Raw genomic sequence first — 6,453 nt, 5'->3', positions numbered from 1 at the left:
AAAACTAATGTTTTCTTCTCTTTGTTGTTTAATCTTGTTCTTATTTCAACAACATTTTACCCAACAACCTCACCTCTTCTTTTTCTGTTTTGGTAGTTGCCCAGAAAAAGCACTCGACCATTAATCATAGGCCACAGGCTACGCTGACCTATCTGATTCAGCAACTCAGAAACTGAGTTGTATCAAAAAATTGTTAATTTAGTCCTATGCTGCAGCGCAATGAAAAACAAGAGCAGGAACTCATGTTCTTCAAGATAAATGTACCTAACGTATCTTCTGCGGTTATATAATTTGTCTAGGAGTAGATAAGAAGCTTGGCATGTGAAGTGCATGAAAACTCTGACTCTCTGGCCTCTATTTTGCTTAACCCTCTTGCAGGTTTTGAAAAGTACCTATATGATAGATATGATGAATATGCAACTAAGAAGCTAATTTCATTTTTGATAAAATTCTAAAAAAAAAAAAATTATACAGTTGCTTTTTAGATGTGCATGTTGGCGCAGTTGTTAGCCCATGCTTTGCATCAAGAACATCTGGGGTTTGAATCCTGGCCTGGTGTCTTTCTACATGGAGTTCACATGTAGAATCCACACACGCAGTTTTCCCTCTGCGTGCGTGGATTCTCTCCAGGAATGATAAATGATCTGCACTTGTATCATGCCTTATGACAGAGAACCTCAAAGTGCTACACACCACATTCAGTCTTTGACTAAGTCACGCACACGTTCACATGCTGTCAGTGGTAATCTACGTTGCAGCCACAGCTGCCCTGGGACAGTCTAACAGACAGAATCGAGGATGCTATACATCACAGCCAGCAGGCCTTCTGACCACAACCAGCAGGCAAAGAACTCCAGCTTCCTCCCACAGTTTTAACATTTTGGTCTCCTGAAATATGGACTACCCTACAGTATGAACCTGTGCTGGCTGCTTTTCAAGGAGACAAACACCAGCCTCCCTGTGATCAGGCAAGAACAAACCCACATGGAAAATGAATGGATGAAGATGTACATTAGTAAATTAAAATGTGGAATTATTTTTTTCATCAAAAAGTGAAGCTTGTAAACATTACATTATGCATATATTTAAAGCTTTCCTTTCTTTTATTTTTGGTGATAATGGAAAAGTTTGCAGAATGTCAAAATATTACACAAGTCATACAAATATTTTTTTTGTTAAATACAGGCATAAGGGAAAACTGCTGACTTGACAGTTGCTCGGCAGTAAGTCACGGATGTCCCGTAAAAGGAGGATAATTCCACAAAAGATTGCTAAAATAATATCCTGGCTGTTCACCAACTACTGTATCGATGTGTTTTAATGGACAGCACAGTGGAAGGGAAAGCAGCAGTAGATAAGGTGCACACAAAGCAGGGATACCTGCAGTCTGTTGAGAGGATTGTGAAGAAAAGCCTCTTCAAGAGTTCAGGGGATATTCACGGGAAGTGGAGAGATTCGAAAGTCACACAGATGTATTCAGGACATGGGCTACAACTGTCACATTTCAGATATTAATCCACTCCTGAACTCCAGGGACTCTAGGGACAATGTCAGAAGCAACTTCCCTGAGCTAAGGAAAAAAAGAGAACTGGCCAACTGCTCAGTGGCTCGAAATCCTCTCTTCAGGTGGAAGTAAAATTGCATTCCATTTGGAAATCAAGGTCCTAGAGTATGAGGGAAGAGTGGGGAGACACAGAATCCGAGTTGCTTGGGGGTCCAATTTGTTTTAATAAGTCCAAAGTCAGCGAAACCACCTATCAGGAAATTTTAGAACACTATATTCCCTCTGCTTACAAGGTTTATGGAGTTGCTAATTTCAACCTTACTACTAAATGTACCAGTGAAGTACCTGCTTTAATGACCATGGCCATGTCTGTGCTTAATTGGTCAGCCAATGTGACCTGACCTAAAGCCCATAGAGCAGTCTCTCATTTACAGTCCTCAAGGACCACTGACCTGCTTATTTTAGAAGTCTCTGTTCATGAACACCTGATGCAAATGACTGCATGATCTCCTCTGCATGCCATCGAGTGCTGCAGAAGCCTATTAATCATCCTTTTAAGTCAGTTGTGTGGTAGTAGAGAAACTGCTAAAACATGCAAGACAGTGGTCCATAAGGACTGGAATGGATAAACAGTGCTTTAGAGACTCTCTGGAGTTTTACAAGAGCAAAATGAGAGACACCAGACTTAGCAATGCAAAAACAATGAAGACTTATATTAAAGCAACCACTAAGACGTCAACAGAGGCAAAGACTGTCCTTAGACAGTGTGTTGAGCATGTTAGTAAAGTCACTTAGGTCAGGGTTATGAGTATTTGTACAATCATTTAAAAAATGCTTTTATGTACTTTTTATAGTTAAAATATGTTCATTTTTTTCCCCCATTTTGTCTGAATGCAGAACTCATGCCAGTCCATGACAAACAATACCTGTTGACAGTTTTAAATCTCCATTACGGGATAGAAACTAGAACGTGTCTATAAAAGCTTCACAAAACACAGTGGTTGTCACAATCTTAAAGGTTAGCAACGGTTATTCTCATCAGTCTTCGAAGGGCACCATTCAGCAACTCTCTGAAAACATATGGGTCTCTTTCATTGGCTGTAGAAGAACCAGATGGAGTGGGGTGGTGTGGGGTGTTGAGGTAGAGCAGCCGCTGCATATATATATAGGCTGTTAGTCCTCAACATAGACCAGGAGTGTGAGATCTTATAAAAGAATTTCCATTTCAAACAAACATTAATCTCACTTTTTTTTTCTATGTTTACTTTTATGAACAAGTTGTAGGTTGTTCTGTCTGAATCTGCGGTTAATACTGATAGTTTGAAAACACAGTTGTATTTGAGTGCCCCTTCTGTGTCGTTGTCTATTACATCGATATAAATCATTATTTGTTTATTTAAAGCTCCATCAAGATTTTGAACAGATTTTGAACAGTTTGAAATGTTAAGAAGAAAGAGAAAAGAGAAAAGACTTGACAAGGGCAAGGGTAAGGATGTAGAATCTTTTTCTCCCTGTAGAAATCTTTCAGGATTATTTGGAAAAATGTGAGCTGATCAATAACCTGCCGGTGAGGAAGCCTTTTCATTTTTTGGCCATTTGGCCCACTGCTTCTTAAAACAGCTTAGTCTGGCTGTTCTTTTTTTTTTTTTTTTTACCTCTTTCTCATACTTTTTTTATTGTCTTGACAGTATTGAGTGGTTCTGTCAGTTAAAGAAAACTCCACTTATATTTAGGATCAAACTCTTGATTAAAAAAAGAGGGTCGGGTGTCAGAGATGCTCGGCAAACTGAATGGTTGCAGAAAAACACACATTAAAGAGCAAGAAGTTTCTTTTGTGAAGAGCAAAAATCCACTCAGCCACTATCAAGTGTTCCACTTCCAACAGAGGTTTTCCATGATGCTTCCTCACGATTCAGTGGACTGATAGCATTTTGCTACCCCATATGATTGTCTGAGCTCTAAAAATGTGGACAACCTGAAATCCAAAAAAGGAATTTACTTTTTTTTTTTTTCTAAAAATGAGGCCAAGTCAAAAATCCTTTCACTGAGGGAAGTGTCATTTATTTGAAAAAATAAAAATAAAATAAATAAATAAATAAAAAGCTCTTCGCTACTAGTTAGTTTTGACCGTTGAGTTTAATTTAAACAGAAATATTCAGTAATAGGTTACTGAATATTTCTAATGGATCTTGGAACAGAATTCATTGAGGTTATTTATAATTCATATCATATGGAAAGAAATTTGGGAAAATAAACCATAAAACCTTTAGAAAAAAAAAAAGTACTAATACATATTTCTTGTGTTGTACTATTTTTCAGAGTTCATTTATGGACTTATTTGTTATATCATGGTGAGAGAGGAAGATTTAGGTTCTTCTGGAATGATTTTCATGTCAAAATGCCCATTGAAATGTAAACACTGGGAAAAATCTGAACCTCCAGCCTACCAACTCACTGAGGTTTGGGTCTAACCTGAGTAGCTTAGACACAAAAGAAAACTGTAAAAATCAATAAGGGAAACTCCTGATTGGTACTATAACTCCCAATAAATGTACAATTCTGAGGTTTTATGGGTCTGATATTACATGGAGAGGATAACTAGGACCTTAAATGAAGTTTATTGTTTTTTTCAATATCCAAGAGTTTTAGTGCTCTCATTTTGTGATATCTTTGAATATCCCATGTTTGTTTTGCGCACTCTTTACAGTCACAAATAATTACATGAAGAAACATTGTTGTAATCTTTTCAAAGTTTACATACACGGTTGATCCCAGTTTATTATCTGTAAATTTATTTCCTTCTTGGTCCACCTGACTCGAGGCAGAGCTTCAGCGAGGTTCACCCAGAAGACACTAACCAACCCTCAGCTCAGGTAATCATCAGCTGTCAATCATCCATCACTCAGATCCTGTCAGTGTATTCCCGTGCCGTCAAGCCTTCATAGCACCCACATGATTGATGACCTCGCAGTTTGTTACAAAAAAAAAAAAAGCTCTTGCAAAATATTTTGGCAAAATCATGCAGATTTTCAGTTCAACGGTATGTTTAAGCTTATTTACATATGTGCACCTTCATTGCCTGTCCAGATAAACAAAATACAATATCTTGTTACTTCCCTGCAACAAAGCATAGTTAAATTTTCTACATTCGCAGATTGCTTTTCATTCATGACAGGGGAGTGGAAGCATGAACCCAAATATATTTACAGGAAAGACTAAGCTGGTGGGCACATTTTTTTTTTATTCGTAAATCAGAAAACACAAGAAAAATGTTCTTCCAAGCAGACAATCATCAAAACAGCTTTCTTTGAGTGCCACCCTATCTTCATTTCTCCCTGTCTTCACATCAATCTTCCAAACTTTTTGTCATTTTGTTTCTTTTTAACTCACTTTGTGGGCCCATGTTCTCCGTGTATTTCTTTACTGTCTCTTCTTGTGTCTTGTGTGTATCTGAAGCTCACTTACAATATAAATTTTACATCTTGTTGTGGCTTCAGTTTGATTTTAAAAATATTAAAAAGGAAGATATTGTCAGATAACATGGCAAGTTGAAAAATAACAGTATGGCTTAACTTAATGTAGAGCCAGTGTCTGCCAGAACAATCTCAGGAGAAGGCTAAGGGCCATTTTAAAGCATTTTCTAACTTAGTATTTTGAATGTTTTTTAAAGATTAGTCAGTGAGAGTCATGGTAATAGTACAAAAAACTCTAATTCTTCTGTTCTTAAACCTGTACTTTATTGAAATGCGAAAGATAAGCCGTCTGAAATTCTACTAAAATTCTGACAGAAATTTGTTCTACTCTCTTTAAACAGATTCTTCACACTCTGTACAGCATCAAAATTAGATTTTTATTATTAATATTATTGCCTAGCTTCTCTGTTATCTGAGCTTTTTTGCATTTAATCAACGCAGATATATAGCCTTGCAAAAACCATCTATACTATCTTTAAATTTTGTCATTTTACCACCACAATCTCTTTTTATGGTGGAAAATAGATTTTATGTAACAAATATAAATAAAATAGCCAATAATTATGTGTTATGTTGTTCTGATGCCAACAAGACACATTCAGGATTGTGAATTAAAGAAAATGTGGAAAATTAATATTTTTGCATGGTGCTGTAAATTACACCATTAGAAATATTCTAAAAGAACAGAAACCATGGGTTTACGTTCACCTTATTGTACCATCAACATGCAATTTTTAGGGGCTGTAATTTCCAAACACGTATTCACTTTAAGATAACTAATGGCTGCTTTTTTGTAATGGGGGAATCTATGAAAACCTTTCAGTGCACCTGAAAAAAACCCCATCTAATTTATTACACTGATACACACGCACACAAAAGGTGAGAGGTAAGTCAGGCATGCTCCGTCATCGACCCACACAAAATGCCTGAAAGCACATTGACCGCGGTAGCCCAGTGGGACCTCTGAGTCAATATAAACCAACAGGAGCGATGATTGATTGATCCCTTGCTACTCAACTCTCCATCTTTGCTGTGCCTTATCATTCTCTCCCTCCATGGCCGACCATCAATGTGAGTCTCCTTGGGCTTGTTGTGACCCACTGTTTTCAATGCAAACACTTCCAAATTGGAACCTGATCCAGTAGAGATTGAGCACAATTCATGCCTAGCATGAGCGTGTAACTCTGACTAGGTCCATACCAAAGTGGATCGGTTTGGAACCTTCCATTTACACTGAGTCTACATGATTTAGTTTCTAATGTTCCTTTGTCACTTAAAATTAGTCCTTAGATTAGTGTTTCAATGTACCAGCAGTATTAGACCAAAAAGGTTCAAATGCTTCAAATAAAGACGTACAATACAGAGTTTATTTACAGTACAATTGTTCAGAGTAATGGTAGATTGAATCCAAATAGCCTTATGAGGGAGTTTGTGCATGCAGCTTTGTCTCATGTGTATTTGTGTTGCTATTGTAAG

The sequence above is a fragment of the Poecilia latipinna genome, unplaced genomic scaffold (genome assembly GCF_001443285.1).
Source record: "Poecilia latipinna isolate Pla-1442-1.1 unplaced genomic scaffold, P_latipinna-1.0 Scaffold853, whole genome shotgun sequence".
In the NCBI taxonomy this organism is placed as follows: Eukaryota; Metazoa; Chordata; class Actinopteri; order Cyprinodontiformes; family Poeciliidae; genus Poecilia; species Poecilia latipinna.
This window is presented reverse-complemented; position numbering follows the sequence as displayed.